Source organism: Haliotis asinina, chromosome 14 (assembly GCF_037392515.1).
Source record: "Haliotis asinina isolate JCU_RB_2024 chromosome 14, JCU_Hal_asi_v2, whole genome shotgun sequence".
Taxonomy (NCBI): Eukaryota; Metazoa; Mollusca; class Gastropoda; order Lepetellida; family Haliotidae; genus Haliotis; species Haliotis asinina.
In genome coordinates, this window is record NC_090293.1 from 31335512 (window position 1) to 31355550 (window position 20039).

Consider the following 20039-nt stretch of genomic DNA (forward strand, 5'->3'; position numbering starts at 1 on the left):
ATAGCGAAGTGAAGTATGTGAACAGTACACCTTTCCTCCAATGGAACTAGATAGCAAAGTAGTATTTAGGTGTGTTGTTACGTATGTTGTAGAGTGAGGGCAATACACACAATGTAGAGCAATTAAGGCGTTGTGGCTGACTCCAGCCAAATTATTCCCAAATCTTAAAATGGAAAAAAGTTACTTCCCAGACGGGGAATCGAACCCCGGCCGTGGCGGTGAGAGCGCCAAATCCTAACCACTAGACCACCTGGGACACTGATGGTATATCTGGACATAAGATTGACATGTCTCTTCGATAATCAGGGCAAGGTCACATCCATAGATGGAACAGAACTGCCCCTTTGAAACAACGACAGTGAAGAGTATAAGTCTCTTCGCCTTACATTGAAATGAAGAATGATTTAGACTTTTAGTCATCTAATAACATGCCACTCCAACAAGTTATCCATACAATTTGTCCTATCTAATAACAAGGCGCACTCTCGCATATATGACATTTACTTAGTATTTTATATACATTGACAGCAATGTTGTTTACCTTGCATGTAGGAAATACGCACTCACTTACTATACACATGCACATAGGTATATTTACAAAATGTCCATTGATAAATCAGTAAAACAATGACACACAACATAAAGTCTACACAGAACAGCACAACAATGACACACAAGATAAGAATGAGTCTACACATTGTCGAAAGAAAGGATGTACACAAATATATACTTATGATGTGCAAGTGTTAATTGTATATAAGAACTGTGTGGACGTCCTTTACAGTGACAGTGTTTGGGCTTAGTTTTCTTGCGAAAAAAAGAGGCAAAGTGAAATTCCGGCTGAACTGAATGAAACGTGAGGAGGAGTTGATAAATACTGAGAAAAAAATATGCGAAAAATGTACTTCCCAGACGGGGAATCGAACCCCGGCCGTGGCGGTGAGAGCGCCAAATCCTAACCACTAGACCACCTGGGACCTTGCAATGTTAGGGATGGAGCAAGGTATTGCTTCAAGTAGGAACATGTTGCCACAACGTGATATTTCCTAGATGACACTTACCCATGCACTCTTCCTTCTGTCTCTCTTTTCTTACTTCCAATATAGTTTCAATCGTAAATGAATTAATTGTAGAGGAAGGCTTGGGTGCAGTTCACCCTTGGAATGAATAATAGCTGTGGCTTCCACATTGCCATGAGACACTCATGTTGCATGTGCCAAATTAAGCAAGGAACCCACCGAGTCTACTCTTGTCCAGGACAGAGAAGGCATGGATTTTATTCGGAGGATTTCATTTTGTAGTATGACACGTACAGCAATTGATGCTGAAATATTCTTCAATATTGGTGAGTCTCAAATATGCCTTTTCACTTATTTATGGGACAATCGGAGTGCCGAGATGCTTTTTTGTGTTTATAGCGAAGTGAAGTATGTGAACAGTACACCTTTCCTCCAATGGAACTAGATAGCAAAGTAGTATTTAGGTGTGTTGTTACGTATGTTGTAGAGTGAGGGCAATACACACAATGTAGAGCAATTAAGGCGTTGTGGCTGACTCCAGCCAAATTATTCCCAAATCTTAAAATGGAAAAAAGTTACTTCCCAGACGGGGAATCGAACCCCGGCCGTGGCGGTGAGAGCGCCAAATCCTAACCACTAGACCACCTGGGACACTGATGGTATATCTGGACATAAGATTGACATGTCTCTTCGAAAATCAGGGCAAGGTCACATCCATAAATGGAACAGAACTGCCCCTTTGAAACAACGACAGTGAAGAGTATAAGTCTCTTCGCCTTACATTGAAATGAAGAATGATTTAGACTTTTAGTCATCTAATAACATGCCACTCCAACAAGTTATCCATACAATTTGTCCTATCTAATAACAAGGCGCACTCTCGCATATATGACATTTACTTAGTATTTTATATACATTGACAGCAATGTTGTTTACCTTGCATGTAGGAAATACGCACTCACTTACTATACACATGCACATAGGTATATTTACAAAATGTCCATTGATAAATCAGTAAAACAATGACACACAACATAAAGTCTACACAGAACAGTACAACAATGATACACAAGATAAGAATGAGTCTACACATTGTCGAAAGTAAGGATGTACACAAATATATACTTATGATGTGCAAGTGTTAATTGTATATAAGAACTGTGTGGACGTCCTTTACAGTGACAGTGTTTGGGCTTAGTTTTCTTGCGAAAAAAAGAGGTAAAGTGAAATTCTGGCTGAACTGAATGAAACGTGAGGAGGAGTTGATAAATACTGAGAAAAAAATATGCGAAAAATGTACTTCCCAGACGGGGAATCGAACCCCGGCCGTGGCGGTGAGAGCGCCAAATCCTAACCACTAGACCACCTGGGACCTTGCAATGTTAGGGATGGAGCAAGGTATTGCTTCAAGTAGGAACATGTTGCCACAACGTGATATTTCCTAGATGACACTTACCCATGCACTCTTCCTTCTGTCTCTCTTTTCTTACTTCCAATATAGTTTCAATCGTAAATGAATTAATTGTAGAGGAAGGCTTGGGTGCAGTTCACCCTTGGAATGAATAATAGCTGTGGCTTCCACATTGCCATGAGACACTCATGTTGCATGTGCCAAATTAAGCAAGGAACCCACCGAGTCTACTCTTGTCCAGGACAGAGAAGGCATGGATTTTATTCGGAGGATTTCATTTTGTAGTATGACACGTACAGCAATTGATGCTGAAATATTCTTCAATATTGGTGAGTCTCAAATATGCCTTTTCACTTATTTATGGGACAATCGGAGTGCCGAGATGCTTTTTTGTGTTTATAGCGAAGTGAAGTATGTGAACAGTACACCTTTCCTCCAATGGAACTAGATAGCAAAGTAGTATTTAGGTGTGTTGTTACGTATGTTGTAGAGTGAGGGCAATACACACAATGTAGAGCAATTAAGGCGTTGTGGCTGACTCCAGCCAAATTATTCCCAAATCTTAAAATGGAAAAAAGTTACTTCCCAGACGGGGAATCGAACCCCGGCCGTGGCGGTGAGAGCGCCAAATCCTAACCACTAGACCACCTGGGACACTGATGGTATATCTGGACATAAGATTGACATGTCTCTTCGAAAATCAGGGCAAGGTCACATCCATAAATGGAACAGAACTGCCCCTTTGAAACAACGACAGTGAAGAGTATAAGTCTCTTCGCCTTACATTGAAATGAAGAATGATTTAGACTTTTAGTCATCTAATAACATGCCACTCCAACAAGTTATCCATACAATTTGTCCTATCTAATAACAAGGCGCACTCTCGCATATATGACATTTACTTAGTATTTTATATACATTGACAGCAATGTTGTTTACCTTGCATGTAGGAAATACGCACTCACTTACTATACACATGCACATAGGTATATTTACAAAATGTCCATTGATAAATCAGTAAAACAATGACACACAACATAAAGTCTACACAGAACAGTACAACAATGATACACAAGATAAGAATGAGTCTACACATTGTCGAAAGTAAGGATGTACACAAATATATACTTATGATGTGCAAGTGTTAATTGTATATAAGAACTGTGTGGACGTCCTTTACAGTGACAGTGTTTGGGCTTAGTTTTCTTGCGAAAAAAAGAGGTAAAGTGAAATTCTGGCTGAACTGAATGAAACGTGAGGAGGAGTTGATAAATACTGAGAAAAAAATATGCGAAAAATGTACTTCCCAGACGGGGAATCGAACCCCGGCCGTGGCGGTGAGAGCGCCAAATCCTAACCACTAGACCACCTGGGACCTTGCAATGTTAGGGATGGAGCAAGGTATTGCTTCAAGTAGGAACATGTTGCCACAACGTGATATTTCCTAGATGACACTTACCCATGCACTCTTCCTTCTGTCTCTCTTTTCTTACTTCCAATATAGTTTCAATCGTAAATGAATTAATTGTAGAGGAAGGCTTGGGTGCAGTTCACCCTTGGAATGAATAATAGCTGTGGCTTCCACATTGCCATGAGACACTCATGTTGCATGTGCCAAATTAAGCAAGGAACCCGCCGAGTCTACTCTTGTCCAGGACAGAGAAGGCATGGATTTTATTCGGAGGATTTCATTTTGTAGTATGACACGTACAGCAATTGATGCTGAAATATTCTTCAATATTGGTGAGTCTCAAATATGCCTTTTCACTTATTTATGGGACAATCGGAGTGCCGAGATGCTTTTTTGTGTTTATAGCGAAGTGAAGTATGTGAACAGTACACCTTTCCTCCAATGGAACTAGATAGCAAAGTAGTATTTAGGTGTGTTGTTACGTATGTTGTAGAGTGAGGGCAATACACACAATGTAGAGCAATTAAGGCGTTGTGGCTGACTCCAGCCAAATTATTCCCAAATCTTAAAATGGAAAAAAGTTACTTCCCAGACGGGGAATCGAACCCCGGACGTGGCGGTGAGAGCGCCAAATCCTAACCACTAGACCACCTGGGACACTGATGGTATATCTGGACATAAGATTGACATGTCTCTTCGAAAATCAGGGCAAGGTCACATCCATAAATGGAACAGAACTGCCCCTTTGAAACAACGACAGTGAAGAGTATAAGTCTCTTCGCCTTACACTGAAATGAAGAATGATTTAGACATTTAGTCATCTAAAAACATGCCACTCCAACAAGTTATCCATACAATTTGTCCTATCTAATAACAAGGCGCACTCTCGCATATATGACATTTACTTAGTATTTTATATACATTGACAGCAATGTTGTTTACCTTGCATGTAGGAAATACGCACTCACTTACTATACACATGCACATAGGTATATTTACAAAATGTCCATTGATAAATCAGTAAAACAATGACACACAACATAAAGTCTACACAGAACAGTACAACAATGATACACAAGATAAGAATGAGTCTACACATTGTCGAAAGTAAGGATGTACACAAATATATACTTATGATGTGCAAGTGTTAATTGTATATAAGAACTGTGTGGACGTCCTTTACAGTGACAGTGTTTGGGCTTAGTTTTCTTGCGAAAAAAAGAGGTAAAGTGAAATTCTGGCTGAACTGAATGAAACGTGAGGAGGAGTTGATAAATACTGAGAAAAAAATATGCGAAAAATGTACTTCCCAGACGGGGAATCGAACCCCGGCCGTGGCGGTGAGAGCGCCAAATCCTAACCACTAGACCACCTGGGACCTTGCAATGTTAGGGATGGAGCAAGGTATTGCTTCAAGTAGGAACATGTTGCCACAACGTGATATTTCCTAGATGACACTTACCCATGCACCCTTCCTTCTGTCTCTCTTTTCTTACTTCCAATATAGTTTCAATCGTAAATGAATTAATTGTAGAGGAAGGCTTGGGTGCAGTTCACCCTTGGAATGAATAATAGCTGTGGCTTCCACATTGCCATGAGACACTCATGTTGCATGTGCCAAATTAAGCAAGGAACCCGCCGAGTCTACTCTTGTCCAGGACAGAGAAGGCATGGATTTTATTCGGAGGATTTCATTTTGTAGTATGACACGTACAGCAATTGATGCTGAAATATTCTTCAATATTGGTGAGTCTCAAATATGCCTTTTCACTTATTTATGGGACAATCGGAGTGCCGAGATGCTTTTTTGTGTTTATAGCGAAGTGAAGTATGTGAACAGTACACCTTTCCTCCAATGGAACTAGATAGCAAAGTAGTATTTAGGTGTGTTGTTACGTATGTTGTAGAGTGAGGGCAATACACACAATGTAGAGCAATTAAGGCGTTGTGGCTGACTCCAGCCAAATTATTCCCAAATCTTAAAATGGAAAAAAATTACTTCCCAGACGGGGAATCGAACCCCGGCCGTGGCGGTGAGAGCGCCAAATCCTAACCACTAGACCACCTGGGACACTGATGGTATATCTGGACATAAGATTGACATGTCTCTTCGAAAATCAGGGCAAGGTCACATCCATAAATGGAACAGAACTGCCCCTTTGAAACAACGACAGTGAAGAGTATAAGTCTCTTCGCCTTACATTGAAATGAAGAATGATTTAGACATTTAGTCATCTAAAAACATGCCACTCCAACAAGTTATCCATACGATTTGTCCTATCTAATAACAAGGCGCACTCTCGCATATATGACATTTACTTAGTATTTTATATACATTGACAGCAATGTTGTTTACCTTGCATGTAGGAAATACGCACTCACTTACTATACACATGCACATAGGTATATTTACAAAATGTCCATTGATAAATCAGTAAAACAATGACACACAACATAAAGTCTACACAGAACAGCACAACAATGACACACAAGATAAGAATGAGTCTACACATTGTCGAAAGTAAGGATGTACACAAATATATACTTATGATGTGCAAGTGTTAATTGTATATAAGAACTGTGTGGACGTCCTTTACAGTGACAGTGTTTGGGCTTAGTTTTCTTGCGAAAAAAAGAGGCAAAGTGAAATTCCGGCTGAACTGAATGAAACGTGAGGAGGAGTTGATAAATACTGAGAAAAAAATATGCGAAAAATGTACTTCCCAGACGGGGAATCGAACCCCGGCCGTGGCGGTGAGAGCGCCAAATCCTAACCACTAGACCACCTGGGACCTTGCAATGTTAGGGATGGAGCAAGGTATTGCTTCAAGTAGGAACATGTTGCCACAACGTGATATTTCCTAGATGACACTTACCCATGCACTCTTCCTTCTGTCTCTCTTTTCTTACTTCCAATATAGTTTCAATCGTAAATGAATTAATTGTAGAGGAAGGCTTGGGTGCAGTTCACCCTTGGAATGAATAATAGCTGTGGCTTCCACATTGCCATGAGACACTCATGTTGCATGTGCCAAATTAAGCAAGGAACCCGCCGAGTCTACTCTTGTCCAGGACAGAGAAGGCATGGATTTTATTCGGAGGATTTCATTTTGTAGTATGACACGTACAGCAATTGATGCTGAAATATTCTTCAATATTGGTGAGTCTCAAATATGCCTTTTCACTTATTTATGGGACAATCGGAGTGCCGAGATGCTTTTTTGTGTTTATAGCGAAGTGAAGTATGTGAACAGTACACCTTTCCTCCAATGGAACTAGATAGCAAAGTAGTATTTAGGTGTGTTGTTACGTATGTTGTAGAGTGAGGGCAATACACACAATGTAGAGCAATTAAGGCGTTGTGGCTGACTCCAGCCAAATTATTCCCAAATCTTAAAATGGAAAAAAGTTACTTCCCAGACGGGGAATCGAACCCCGGCCGTGGCGGTGAGAGCGCCAAATCCTAACCACTAGACCACCTGGGACACTGATGGTATATCTGGACATAAGATTGACATGTCTCTTCGAAAATCAGGGCAAGGTCACATCCATAAATGGAACAGAACTGCCCCTTTGAAACAACGACAGTGAAGAGTATAAGTCTCTTCGCCTTACATTGAAATGAAGAATGATTTAGACATTTAGTCATCTAAAAACATGCCACTCCAACAAGTTATCCATACAATTTGTCCTATCTAATAACAAGGCGCACTCTCGCATATATGACATTTACTTAGTATTTTATATACATTGACAGCAATGTTGTTTACCTTGCATGTAGGAAATACGCACTCACTTACTATACACATGCACATAGGTATATTTACAAAATGTCCATTGATAAATCAGTAAAACAATGACACACAACATAAAGTCTACACAGAACAGTACAACAATGATACACAAGATAAGAATGAGTCTACACATTGTCGAAAGTAAGGATGTACACAAATATATACTTATGATGTGCAAGTGTTAATTGTATATAAGAACTGTGTGGACGTCCTTTACAGTGACAGTGTTTGGGCTTAGTTTTCTTGCGAAAAAAAGAGGTAAAGTGAAATTCTGGCTGAACTGAATGAAACGTGAGGAGGAGTTGATAAATACTGAGAAAAAAATATGCGAAAAATGTACTTCCCAGACGGGGAATCGAACCCCGGCCGTGGCGGTGAGAGCGCCAAATCCTAACCACTAGACCACCTGGGACCTTGCAATGTTAGGGATGGAGCAAGGTATTGCTTCAAGTAGGAACATGTTGCCACAACGTGATATTTCCTAGATGACACTTACCCATGCACCCTTCCTTCTGTCTCTCTTTTCTTACTTCCAATATAGTTTCAATCGTAAATGAATTAATTGTAGAGGAAGGCTTGGGTGCAGTTCACCCTTGGAATGAATAATAGCTGTGGCTTCCACATTGCCATGAGACACTCATGTTGCATGTGCCAAATTAAGCAAGGAACCCGCCGAGTCTACTCTTGTCCAGGACAGAGAAGGCATGGATTTTATTCGGAGGATTTCATTTTGTAGTATGACACGTACAGCAATTGATGCTGAAATATTCTTCAATATTGGTGAGTCTCAAATATGCCTTTTCACTTATTTATGGGACAATCGGAGTGCCGAGATGCTTTTTTGTGTTTATAGCGAAGTGAAGTATGTGAACAGTACACCTTTCCTCCAATGGAACTAGATAGCAAAGTAGTATTTAGGTGTGTTGTTACGTATGTTGTAGAGTGAGGGCAATACACACAATGTAGAGCAATTAAGGCGTTGTGGCTGACTCCAGCCAAATTATTCCCAAATCTTAAAATGGAAAAAAGTTACTTCCCAGACGGGGAATCGAACCCCGGCCGTGGCGGTGAGAGCGCCAAATCCTAACCACTAGACCACCTGGGACACTGATGGTATATCTGGACATAAGATTGACATGTCTCTTCGAAAATCAGGGCAAGGTCACATCCATAAATGGAACAGAACTGCCCCTTTGAAACAACGACAGTGAAGAGTATAAGTCTCTTCGCCTTACATTGAAATGAAGAATGATTTAGACTTTTAGTCATCTAATAACATGCCACTCCAACAAGTTATCCATACAATTTGTCCTATCTAATAACAAGGCGCACTCTCGCATATATGACATTTACTTAGTATTTTATATACATTGACAGCAATGTTGTTTACCTTGCATGTAGGAAATACGCACTCACTTACTATACACATGCACATAGGTATATTTACAAAATGTCCATTGATAAATCAGTAAAACAATGACACACAACATAAAGTCTACACAGAACAGCACAACAATGACACACAAGATAAGAATGAGTCTACACATTGTCGAAAGTAAGGATGTACACAAATATATGCTTATGATGTGCAAGTGTTAATTGTATATAAGAACTGTGTGGACGTCCTTTACAGTGACAGTGTTTGGGCTTAGTTTTCTTGCGAAAAAAAGAGGCAAAGTGAAATTCCGGCTGAACTGAATGAAACGTGAGGAGGAGTTGATAAATACTGAGAAAAAAATATGCGAAAAATGTACTTCCCAGACGGGGAATCGAACCCCGGCCGTGGCGGTGAGAGCGCCAAATCCTAACCACTAGACCACCTGGGACCTTGCAATGTTAGGGATGGAGCAAGGTATTGCTTCAAGTAGGAACATGTTGCCACAACGTGATATTTCCTAGATGACACTTACCCATGCACTCTTCCTTCTGTCTCTCTTTTCTTACTTCCAATATAGTTTCAATCGTAAATGAATTAATTGTAGAGGAAGGCTTGGGTGCAGTTCACCCTTGGAATGAATAATAGCTGTGGCTTCCACATTGCCATGAGACACTCATGTTGCATGTGCCAAATTAAGCAAGGAACCCGCCGAGTCTACTCTTGTCCAGGACAGAGAAGGCATGGATTTTATTCGGAGGATTTCATTTTGTAGTATGACACGTACAGCAATTGATGCTGAAATATTCTTCAATATTGGTGAGTCTCAAATATGCCTTTTCACTTATTTATGGGACAATCGGAGTGCCGAGATGCTTTTTTGTGTTTATAGCGAAGTGAAGTATGTGAACAGTACACCTTTCCTCCAATGGAACTAGATAGCAAAGTAGTATTTAGGTGTGTTGTTACGTATGTTGTAGAGTGAGGGCAATACACACAATGTAGAGCAATTAAGGCGTTGTGGCTGACTCCAGCCAAATTATTCCCAAATCTTAAAATGGAAAAAAGTTACTTCCCAGACGGGGAATCGAACCCCGGCCGTGGCGGTGAGAGCGCCAAATCCTAACCACTAGACCACCTGGGACACTGATGGTATGTCTGGACATAAGATTGACATGTCTCTTCGAAAATCAGGGCAAGGTCACATCCATAAATGGAACAGAACTGCCCCTTTGAAACAACGACAGTGAAGAGTATAAGTCTCTTCGCCTTACATTGAAATGAAGAATGATTTAGACTTTTAGTCATCTAATAACATGCCACTCCAACAAGTTATCCATACAATTTGTCCTATCTAATAACAAGGCGCACTCTCGCATATATGACATTTACTTAGTATTTTATATACATTGACAGCAATGTTGTTTACCTTGCATGTAGGAAATACGCACTCACTTACTATACACATGCACATAGGTATATTTACAAAATGTCCATTGATAAATCAGTAAAACAATGACACACAACATAAAGTCTACACAGAACAGCACAACAATGACACACAAGATAAGAATGAGTCTACACATTGTCGAAAGTAAGGATGTACACAAATATATACTTATGATGTGCAAGTGTTAATTGTATATAAGAACTGTGTGGACGTCCTTTACAGTGACAGTGTTTGGGCTTAGTTTTCTTGCGAAAAAAAGAGGCAAAGTGAAATTCCGGCTGAACTGAATGAAACGTGAGGAGGAGTTGATAAATACTGAGAAAAAAATATGCGAAAAATGTACTTCCCAGACGGGGAATCGAACCCCGGCCGTGGCGGTGAGAGCGCCAAATCCTAACCACTAGACCACCTGGGACCTTGCAATGTTAGGGATGGAGCAAGGTATTGCTTCAAGTAGGAACATGTTGCCACAACGTGATATTTCCTAGATGACACTTACCCATGCACTCTTCCTTCTGTCTCTCTTTTCTTACTTCCAATATAGTTTCAATCGTAAATGAATTAATTGTAGAGGAAGGCTTGGGTGCAGTTCACCCTTGGAATGAATAATAGCTGTGGCTTCCACATTGCCATGAGACACTCATGTTGCATGTGCCAAATTAAGCAAGGAACCCGCCGAGTCTACTCTTGTCCAGGACAGAGAAGGCATGGATTTTATTCGGAGGATTTCATTTTGTAGTATGACACGTACAGCAATTGATGCTGAAATATTCTTCAATATTGGTGAGTCTCAAATATGCCTTTTCACTTATTTATGAGTAGTATAGGGAATAGGGGTTCTGGACCACTTTCAAAAAAAAGTCTCTACAACGCCTTATTTACTAACTAAGGCTTTGGTTGGGCCCTTAGCTCTTGCTACTATTACCCCTACTACAGTTGGGTGCCTATGTCACGTTTATATCGATGAAACAGTTTAACGTGAACCGCCTATGATCTCTTTGGTGTTCGTAATAAAGGCTTGCTGGGTTTTTTGTATCCCTTGTTCTATGTACTTTTTTTTCTCGTCTTCGCTGATAGCAGACTTACGAGACTTGGACCGAATATCTTGTTTCATTCCGTTATATTTTGTGAGTTCAGAGAGGATTGAACGAAACTCCTCTTCTGAGATCTTACTATCAGAGAGTGCCGTCGAAATACGCCCACTTACTGTGTTGAGCTTTGCTTCGGCCAGAACCCTGATCTCGTCGTGTTTCAATGCCTTACGATGCAGTCTGCGTGATATCAACTTAAGTGCCAACCCTAACACCCCTGCCACCCCAGCTGTTATTTCAATACCTAGCACTATAGGTGTAGCCACGATGGTAGCTAACAATCCAACACCTGCCGCCCCTAGTCCCATGCTGGTTGTCATAAGGGTAGTGTCAGCCCCGTCCACGATATTGAAAGCTCTATGGTACTTTTTACATAGTGCTTTCCGCGTGTCACGGTCTTGTTCTAGTTGGCGTTTCACATCACATAACTGCCTCAAGCGGAACCCATCTACGGTTTCCAGCGTCTTCGCTACTTCCTCTACGACTGGGTACAGACCCATCCTATAATATATATTTTGAAAGATGTTTTAATTGGGTTTCAGTTAATACTCTATAAATTAATTTGAAGTCTATAAGTTCTAGACTAGTAGTCAGGGTAATAGGTGAGAATCTAATAGACTTTCCTGTTGTAATAAAAACCCCACTGAGGTTTATTAAGCGGTTTATAGAACCCCCGTGGGTATCCCGTTGCATAACAATACGACAATATTGGCCTTGGTGTTCGTCAAACCAGTGTATTGACACCCCGGGTAAAATTTGGTGTACTCTTGAGGTGTTTTCATTGTCTAAATCATTAAAGAAGACTTCTATGATGAGTGTGAAAGTGGAGAATATATCAAGACTTATGTTAAAAGAATAATTGCTAAATGTTAATTTATTTTTTACTCCAGTCTTTAACCTATTTTTTTCGGTATCAGTAGTTATCATGGATATCCTCTCCGGAATGAAATCCCCGACCCAGATACCGTTGTTCCTAATCTTAGAGATCCACGCATTTTCGTCTATTGTGATATAAGGTGAGGCGAGTGTTAAGTTGATCAGCCATTTGGGCTCTTTTAAATCTGATAACGACACACGTCTGTACACGTTGTCTTTGAAGTGCAGGATATATAAGGTGTCTTCCTCACCAGGCTGATCGAATCCCTCCGTATCTCCTAGGTCGTTAAGCGTAGTGTTGGGACGATGACTGGTCATTATTATACTATTACGATATAATTTCCAACTGGTTTTCTGATAATAATTCAGGGGTGAACTTCATACCCATGAAGTGTATGTTGTCAGGCAGGAAGATCTTGGTTAGTGATATCTTGTTTTCCACGATCACGTTGACCCCCTGCAGACTGGTGTTGGAGCCGACACCCACCCGCACGTAAACGTTGCAAACTTGATACTGGTGTCGTTTCCCCCACCCGAGTTTGATCCCCTTCACGATCTCGACATCATTCCCCGATGGTTCCCCTAGGTAGACTTTGATGATCAGTGTTGAGTTTGCCGGTAGACTCTCTAGTATACTGACCACGCCTTCGAATTCAGACACCAACTGCAATGTCACATTTTGTATGGCCGGTTTACTCGATAGCATGTGGGCTGCCATAGTGTCGAGTGGGCTGACGACTACGCTACGTCTCTGAGTTGGGACGTAAGCCACGAGCAGGGTTCCATTGTTCACGACTTTGTTTAGGTGGTTGTCTTTGTTATCCGTGAATATGTAGGGGGAGCCGAGCCTAATATTGAGAAACCAGTCGTTATCGGGTAACAACACCCACTTGTCATCTTCGGTGAAGACGAGCATATATGGCTTGTTTCGGGCGACGGTAGTGCTCTCAACATCGTCTAAGTCGAACAGTTTACCCCCGAACGATGGGTATATTATCCAGTTATTACCGGTGTTGACAAGGGCGTACTTAGTGTTGACTGTTGCTCTTGTGGTATCTACTATATCACTTAGGGTTCCACCGGAGGTGACTTCAACGCGTTTGTAAATGTTGTTTTTCAGTTGCAAGGCGTACGATTTACCATCTACTCCGGGAGCGTCGAAACCGCGCGTGTCTCCGAGGTCGGAGATCCCGATATTGACGCATTTTTTCACTCCGGGTCCTTGTGCGCTGGTCATTTTACATGAAGCGTTAAGCTGAGGTATCCTATATTTACAGGATTATGATTTATATCTAACACCGATATTATCAGCTCAGGTATGTTGCCCTGGGTTAATCTCTTATACTGCCGTGGTGAAAACGACTCGGTTCTACCGTCGTTGTATTTCTCAGTTTTCACCGGCACTGCTCTCAGTATAGTGGAAGGGTGACCTCCTTGAATGTTGTACGTTGTGCTCACCTGACCGAGATGAATGTACAGCTCTCGGTACGGTACTAGATCGGGTAACTTCGTGCCTGTGACGGTTGTTGTTGGTTTTATCTCGTCAGGAGACATACCGAGTATCCTCGCTAATGGTCGGCCGAGCCTCAAGGGGTTTCTTCCGTTGTTGATTAACACCACTGTGCCGTTTGAGTCGTTCATCTTGAGTTCGGCTCCCAGGGGTTTGAAGACCTCGTCGTTTAGAGAGCACACGCTGTAGTAGCCGTCAGTTATCTGGCTGCGAGTTCCACTGACGAACAGCTTATTGTTGCTGGCGTTGATGTTAGTCCATTGCGGTAGGTAGGTGATATCGCAGAGTGCGACTTCGAGTTGGCCTGACGTGTTATCGATCGCGTGCGTCAGCTGAACGGCCTCACCGCTCGTTATTCCTGGAAGTGTTATGTACATATTATAATATGGACTTAGCACACTTGAAAATCGTGGTGGTAGATAGTACGGGGTTTAAAACAACCTTTATTAATATCTTTGAAAACTATATCGTGACCGTTAATAAAGCGCAGGCGGTGGTAAACTGGAATCAAAACCCAATGCAGTTTTGGCAGAACCAACTCAACTTTGCTGTGTGGTGTGCGACGACAGGGTCGGGTGTGACACTAGACTACGGTATAGACGAACTGAGTAAGGCAGTCATTTTGTTTCATATTTATTATCAAACAAGACGAATATTGAAGGAAATAAGTGCTCCTCTTCCCCAAGATAAAGCGTGGAGTATGACGAATAACCCCTATGATAAACGCGCTTATGAACGTGTTTGTGGGGAGTTTGAGATTCCAACGAATAAAGACTTTCGCCTTCCTGGTGTTAACCATGGTCTCGGTATAGTTTACGTGTACTTCTACAGGTCCGGAACATATATAGCCGGTTCTGCAGATGGTACATACAACCCACACCGTCATACATTTACAGGCCCCACAACGAATGAACAGATCCATGTCAGCTACATAAAGCAAACCAATCCTGATGCAACCACTGCCTGGACTAAAATGATCTCAAAAACATCGAAAGGATTCACTCGTGCTGGTACAATACGCTTGAACGACTCGATTCGAACGTACGTGTGGGCGCTGTTGGGTGGGCAGTCGATGACGCGTTCCAACATCCTCGGTAAGGGAACTGCTTACGACGCTCAGAAACAGTTCGTTGTCAACGTTGAGGATGCTATCAATTCTCCAGTTGATCTCCCGCGGGCCATCGAACGCTACCAAAACGTGTTAGAATACGCCAGATCGAAAGTCAACTACGTGTTCGCCGTGGGGCTGTACATGGCTCCGAGTGATATGCAACTGAGAGTAAAAAAAGTGGTGGGTTATAACAACAAAATAGTCATAGCCACGGCGGATCAAAAGTTGGGTATCAACCCCGATATCAACACCCCCTATATCCCACACATCCCACCACGTGAAACGGGTATAGTGGCGCCGCCCCCGGAGTCTAAAGTTCAACCAACACCACAGGAGGTGGCCCCTCATATTCAGGCCTCCAATCAGCAGCATATTGATAGTAAAACGGCCCTGGTGGTTGGTGGGGTAGCTTTGGGGCTTATTTGGTTAAAAATTTCTTAGCCGCTACGTACACCAGACCCGCCACGGCAACGATGGCTGCCCACAGGTTTTGACTGAGCCACGTGGCAGTTTTAGCCAGAGCACCCAACAACCACGAGACGATGCTACCCAGGATGCCGGGAAGGGCTTCGGCGGCTTTACCAGCCAGTTTAGCTAGGCCTTTCCCGAGTTTTTTTATCCAGTCTTTAACACCACCGCCGGGGTGTGTGGGAGTTCCCCCCACAGTACGCCCTGTCAGTGACACCACCAGGGTTGATATGATGAAACCCAATGCAGTCAGAATGCTGGCGATGGTGATCCCTTGCTCCCGGAACAATATCCGAATCCTGTCTGCTAACGTGGTGTCTCGGTAGAGGACTTGATTGATGGTTTCCCGCACACGGTTGGTCTGGGATCGAAGCTTTTCTTTGTAGCCGGACGCTGTCTCCAACCAGACCTGCCTTTCCTCTTCCAAATTACGTATTCGTTCCTCGATGGTGGCTTTCATAGACTCGTCCTCAGTTTCACCGAGTTTGCCCTTTTCATAGTCGATGTGGCCGTCTATCTCACTCACTTTGGCCGTGCTTTTCCAGAGCTGACCACGAATGGTTTGCATCAACAGGTCCAACCCCCGCAGGGTTGATAAACTGCACGGTAGCGGGCGCCGTATAGATAACGGCAGCGAAGGGATAACCATCCAGATTACTAAGAAGGCTCAACCCGCTGGTAAGTTGAAATTATATCTGTACGTTATTATGGACGCGCAACTTAATATAGACAATGGGAGATTCGTGCAAGCCATCTACTGACCTCCACCTCCCCACTGACCCACACTGCGCCATAGTGTGCGGGCAGACTGGCTGTGGGAAGACCGTTTTCGTGTTGGATATGTTGGAGGGTTACTACAAGGATGTGTTCGATAACATCGTTATCATGTGCCCTACTCTGAGCATGAATAAAACGTACGCGCGACCTTGGGTGATGACGGACCCGGACGTACACAAAATCGACCCTGGAACACGCCTGCAGGACTGGTTGAAAGCTCTTCACGAGAAATTTAAAGGGGAACCGATGCTGTTTATACTGGACGACTGCAGCTCTAATCGCGAGATAACAAAAAAGAGAGACATGCTATCATACCTGGCCTTCTCCGGCCGGCATGCAAATCACAGCGTCTGGGTGCTAGCGCAGAAGTTCAACTCGGTGTTGAAAGACCTCAGGGAGCAGACGCGATGGGTGGCCTTATTTCACTGCAAGGACAGGGATTCGTTTGAGGAGTGTTTGAGAGAGAACGATGTGATGAGCAAATTAGAACGTGAACGGGTGAAGAAACAGCTCGCTGAAACTAAACACGCTAAGCTCGTGCTCAAGACCGACCAACCAGTAGCATATAGGGTGTGCTAAAGCTAAGCAAAGCTAAGCAAAGCTAAGCTAAAGCTAAAGCTAAGCAAATGCTAAGTATAGCTATGATATTTGAAGTGTTTGTCGTGTGCAACTTAACCTTCATTTCTCTGTGTTTTGTCTGCATCGGGTATTATATAGTTAAAACTAAATCTTACTTGTTACATTATAAGATGGAGTGTGAGGAATTGCTCGAACAATTGTTGGTACCTGGGGTAGTGGATGATGACAAGCAAGAGAAACTGGTGGCGTTGGCTGTTGGCGGCAAAGCCAAACATTACTTTGGAGACTACACTCCGGATAAAATTCACAAAATGTCAGCCGAAGAAATCGATAAGCTGTACGCTAGATACGAGTCCCGTCTCGGAGCAGAAATGACAAAGACAATAGGATCGGCTATGACCCAGATATACACCGGTATTGTGTCATACTTCCTTCCCATTCCACCAGAGCGCCGACTTTACCTGTGGGAAGACCTCGAGAAAGACCCTTTTATCGAACACGCCGTGAGCTCTATCAGCTGCGAGCTGTACCACAAATATGGCATGTTGTTGGCTCCAGTGACGGCGGCGATTATCACGGCAAAGCATTGTCAATTTGAGAGAAAAAAAAATAATAATAGTATAGATGGATGCTGCACAGGAGACCCCTCCCGAGGTGAGGGAAGTGACCCCTTCACAGGAACCAGTGGGGGAAGTGACCCCTTCACAGGAACCCCCCACAGTAACCAGGCAGAAGAATCCTAAGAGAGTAGCTGCCGGTAAAACACGGTGGTGTAACCAACATAAAATTATCAACCCCCGACTGTTGTTGGCTGTAGGCGCTGCCGTGGTTATAACATGGTTATACGTGGGGGTACCCTCCCACAGTGAGGTGGTACCCCCCAACAGTGAGGTGGTACCCCCCACTGTCGACCCGCATATCATGTTATAATTTAAATATTTTTATATCATATACATAATGTCTGAGGGGAAAACGTTCGTCAACGACGCATACCACGCCACAGTGGTCGCCAGTCTAGCCGTAGGGTACGCTCGGTTGACTAAAATGGTGCTTAAACAACCAACTATCAAGCTAGATTTCAACCTGCAGGATATGGGTATGCTCATAATGAACCTTGGTATGGCGATGGCCACAAAAGACATCCTAGTAAAACAAGGGATAATACCTGAAAATATAATGAAATAAATATAGGATGGCCACGATAGCTATGATGGTCGGTGGGGCGTTAGTGAATGCCCTGGCATTTTCCGGGAGTAATTTCCTCTTCTCGAAACTACGAGATGACCACGCGGCTGAAATACAGGAAGAAAGGAAGCGGCACGATCTCGCTACTGAGAAATTACAAAAGGCACAGGCCGAGTACGCTAAAAAACGCCTCCAGAGGATCGATTTTATTAACGAACAACTCCAGCGTGAAAACCATGCCGTTCAAACATTCAACGATGCCGATGAAGCAATGAAAGAATACTACCTACTAACTGGTAAACGATTGGAACCGCTCAATAAACCCACACTCGCTCAGTACTACACACCATCCAAGGGACAAATGAATCGTGAACTGGGCTTCATAGTGTTGGGTATAGCAGCTACTGCGTTGGTTGCGAAGCAATTAAATTAAAATACCTATATAAGTAAACATGAGACCCGCTCCATACCGATGCGAATACATACTTATGGGGAAGACCGAGGTCTGTGGTAGGAAATGCAGGACTAGGTTCTGTTGTTTCCATATGGGAAGTCCTAACTACACGTGTTCTGTGTGTGGTATCGGGGTTAAAGGGCACTACTGTCTATGTAAAGCTCACGGAGCGAACGTAGTCAGACATCAACTCATCTACGAGAATAAAAAGGGCTACATAAAAGAACGTAGGCGACTGCTCAAGATAGACTCCAATTAGACATTGGTTATGTTAGGTGTAAACACTATGACTACTGTACGCGAGCTTAAGCGGGTCGCAAAACAGAGAGGTGTGATCGGGTATTCTCGAATGCGGAAGTCAGCATTGTTGAGATTACTAGGTTTAGAAGCCCCTACGGTAAAACAATTAAAAGCTCAAGCAAAACAGCTTGGATACACGGGTTATTCAAAACTGGGGAGAGCCGGGTTAGTCGAATTGTTATCACATACCCCCGTAGCACGTCCCACTGTAAAACAACTGAAAGCCGAGGCACACGATTTGGGTTTAGGCGGATATTCCTGTATGAGGAAACCACAACTTTTAGAATTATTACGACAGAATAGAGCTATTGACCTAGAGTTCGTGCGCACTGAGCGCGCTGTAGGCAACTATTTGAGAGGTTGGCACATGCACGTTGATAGAAACATAGACATTACAGATATCAAGCCTCTGATAGCTGATAAGGTCAACCAGGAACTAAATAACCTAGGAAGTATCAAGTTTCAGATCACAGTGAAAATGTCGCTCGATAAGCAGGTTGGGGACCTCACTGAGTATGTTCAGCCTTACTTCCGAGGTCGTCACACATACAGAGACCATTGGCACATCAATCGATACCAGTTTTCAGCAGATACGAGAATACCTAGAACGCTACACACACTTGGGGTCCGGGTGGGCTGTAGATAAAATCGATAATGTCTATCTAGACATAGCTAACTACGTGCCATTCAGAGGCGGGTCATACCTAGCCTTGCCCCCCTACTATAGGAACAAACATGCCATAGTAAACGTTAAGAATAGAGGAAACGATTGCCTGAGGTTAGCTATCAGGTCAGTCTTATTTCCAGCTGATACTCATTCAGATAGGCTTTCTAGCTATCCCCAAGACGATGGGCTCAACTGGGATGGTATAGATGAACCCACCCCCATATCCCAGATCACTAAAGTAGAAAAACAGAATAATCTGGCTATAAATATCTTTGGGCACGAAGGTAACACAACAATAGTACACAGGGTCAGCGGGGTGAAGGATCGCCAAGTTATCAATATATTCATGATCCAGCGAGGTGACAAGTATCACTACACATGGATAAAACACTTTAGCAGGCTGTTGTATGATCAATCGGCATACAGAGGAAAGACCCACTTCTGTGAACGATGCCTACATGGCTTCACCCGAGCTGATTTATTAGAATCCCACCGGGAGGATTGTCAAGGTGTGGGGCAGACAGCCATATGAGTCGACATGCCTAAGGAAGGTGATAATAT

General features: G+C 42.9%; 16 non-coding genes across 16 annotated transcripts; all 16 read right to left on the minus strand.

The window, feature by feature from the left end:
- Positions 1–184: 184 nt before the first annotated feature.
- On the minus strand, positions 185–256 carry Trnae-cuc (transfer RNA glutamic acid (anticodon CUC)). Its single transcript has one exon. It is a non-coding gene; the product is annotated as a tRNA-Glu (tRNA).
- Positions 257–905: 649 nt separating this feature from the next.
- On the minus strand, positions 906–977 carry Trnae-cuc (transfer RNA glutamic acid (anticodon CUC)). Its single transcript has one exon. It is a non-coding gene; the product is annotated as a tRNA-Glu (tRNA).
- Positions 978–1598: 621 nt separating this feature from the next.
- On the minus strand, positions 1599–1670 carry Trnae-cuc (transfer RNA glutamic acid (anticodon CUC)). The gene has a single exon. It is a non-coding gene; the product is annotated as a tRNA-Glu (tRNA).
- Positions 1671–2319: 649 nt separating this feature from the next.
- Positions 2320–2391, minus strand: Trnae-cuc (transfer RNA glutamic acid (anticodon CUC)). The gene has a single exon. It is a non-coding gene; the product is annotated as a tRNA-Glu (tRNA).
- Positions 2392–3012: 621 nt separating this feature from the next.
- Positions 3013–3084, minus strand: Trnae-cuc (transfer RNA glutamic acid (anticodon CUC)). Its single transcript has one exon. It is a non-coding gene; the product is annotated as a tRNA-Glu (tRNA).
- Positions 3085–3733: 649 nt separating this feature from the next.
- On the minus strand, positions 3734–3805 carry Trnae-cuc (transfer RNA glutamic acid (anticodon CUC)). The gene has a single exon. It is a non-coding gene; the product is annotated as a tRNA-Glu (tRNA).
- A 621-nt stretch (positions 3806–4426) lies between these two features.
- Trnae-cuc (transfer RNA glutamic acid (anticodon CUC)) lies at positions 4427–4498 on the minus strand. The gene has a single exon. It is a non-coding gene; the product is annotated as a tRNA-Glu (tRNA).
- A 649-nt stretch (positions 4499–5147) lies between these two features.
- Trnae-cuc (transfer RNA glutamic acid (anticodon CUC)) lies at positions 5148–5219 on the minus strand. Its single transcript has one exon. It is a non-coding gene; the product is annotated as a tRNA-Glu (tRNA).
- A 621-nt stretch (positions 5220–5840) lies between these two features.
- Positions 5841–5912, minus strand: Trnae-cuc (transfer RNA glutamic acid (anticodon CUC)). The gene has a single exon. It is a non-coding gene; the product is annotated as a tRNA-Glu (tRNA).
- Positions 5913–6561: 649 nt separating this feature from the next.
- Trnae-cuc (transfer RNA glutamic acid (anticodon CUC)) lies at positions 6562–6633 on the minus strand. Its single transcript has one exon. It is a non-coding gene; the product is annotated as a tRNA-Glu (tRNA).
- A 621-nt stretch (positions 6634–7254) lies between these two features.
- Positions 7255–7326, minus strand: Trnae-cuc (transfer RNA glutamic acid (anticodon CUC)). The gene has a single exon. It is a non-coding gene; the product is annotated as a tRNA-Glu (tRNA).
- A 649-nt stretch (positions 7327–7975) lies between these two features.
- On the minus strand, positions 7976–8047 carry Trnae-cuc (transfer RNA glutamic acid (anticodon CUC)). The gene has a single exon. It is a non-coding gene; the product is annotated as a tRNA-Glu (tRNA).
- A 621-nt stretch (positions 8048–8668) lies between these two features.
- Positions 8669–8740, minus strand: Trnae-cuc (transfer RNA glutamic acid (anticodon CUC)). Its single transcript has one exon. It is a non-coding gene; the product is annotated as a tRNA-Glu (tRNA).
- A 649-nt stretch (positions 8741–9389) lies between these two features.
- Trnae-cuc (transfer RNA glutamic acid (anticodon CUC)) lies at positions 9390–9461 on the minus strand. The gene has a single exon. It is a non-coding gene; the product is annotated as a tRNA-Glu (tRNA).
- Positions 9462–10082: 621 nt separating this feature from the next.
- On the minus strand, positions 10083–10154 carry Trnae-cuc (transfer RNA glutamic acid (anticodon CUC)). Its single transcript has one exon. It is a non-coding gene; the product is annotated as a tRNA-Glu (tRNA).
- Positions 10155–10803: 649 nt separating this feature from the next.
- Trnae-cuc (transfer RNA glutamic acid (anticodon CUC)) lies at positions 10804–10875 on the minus strand. Its single transcript has one exon. It is a non-coding gene; the product is annotated as a tRNA-Glu (tRNA).
- Between the last annotated feature and the right edge of the window lie 9164 nt (positions 10876–20039).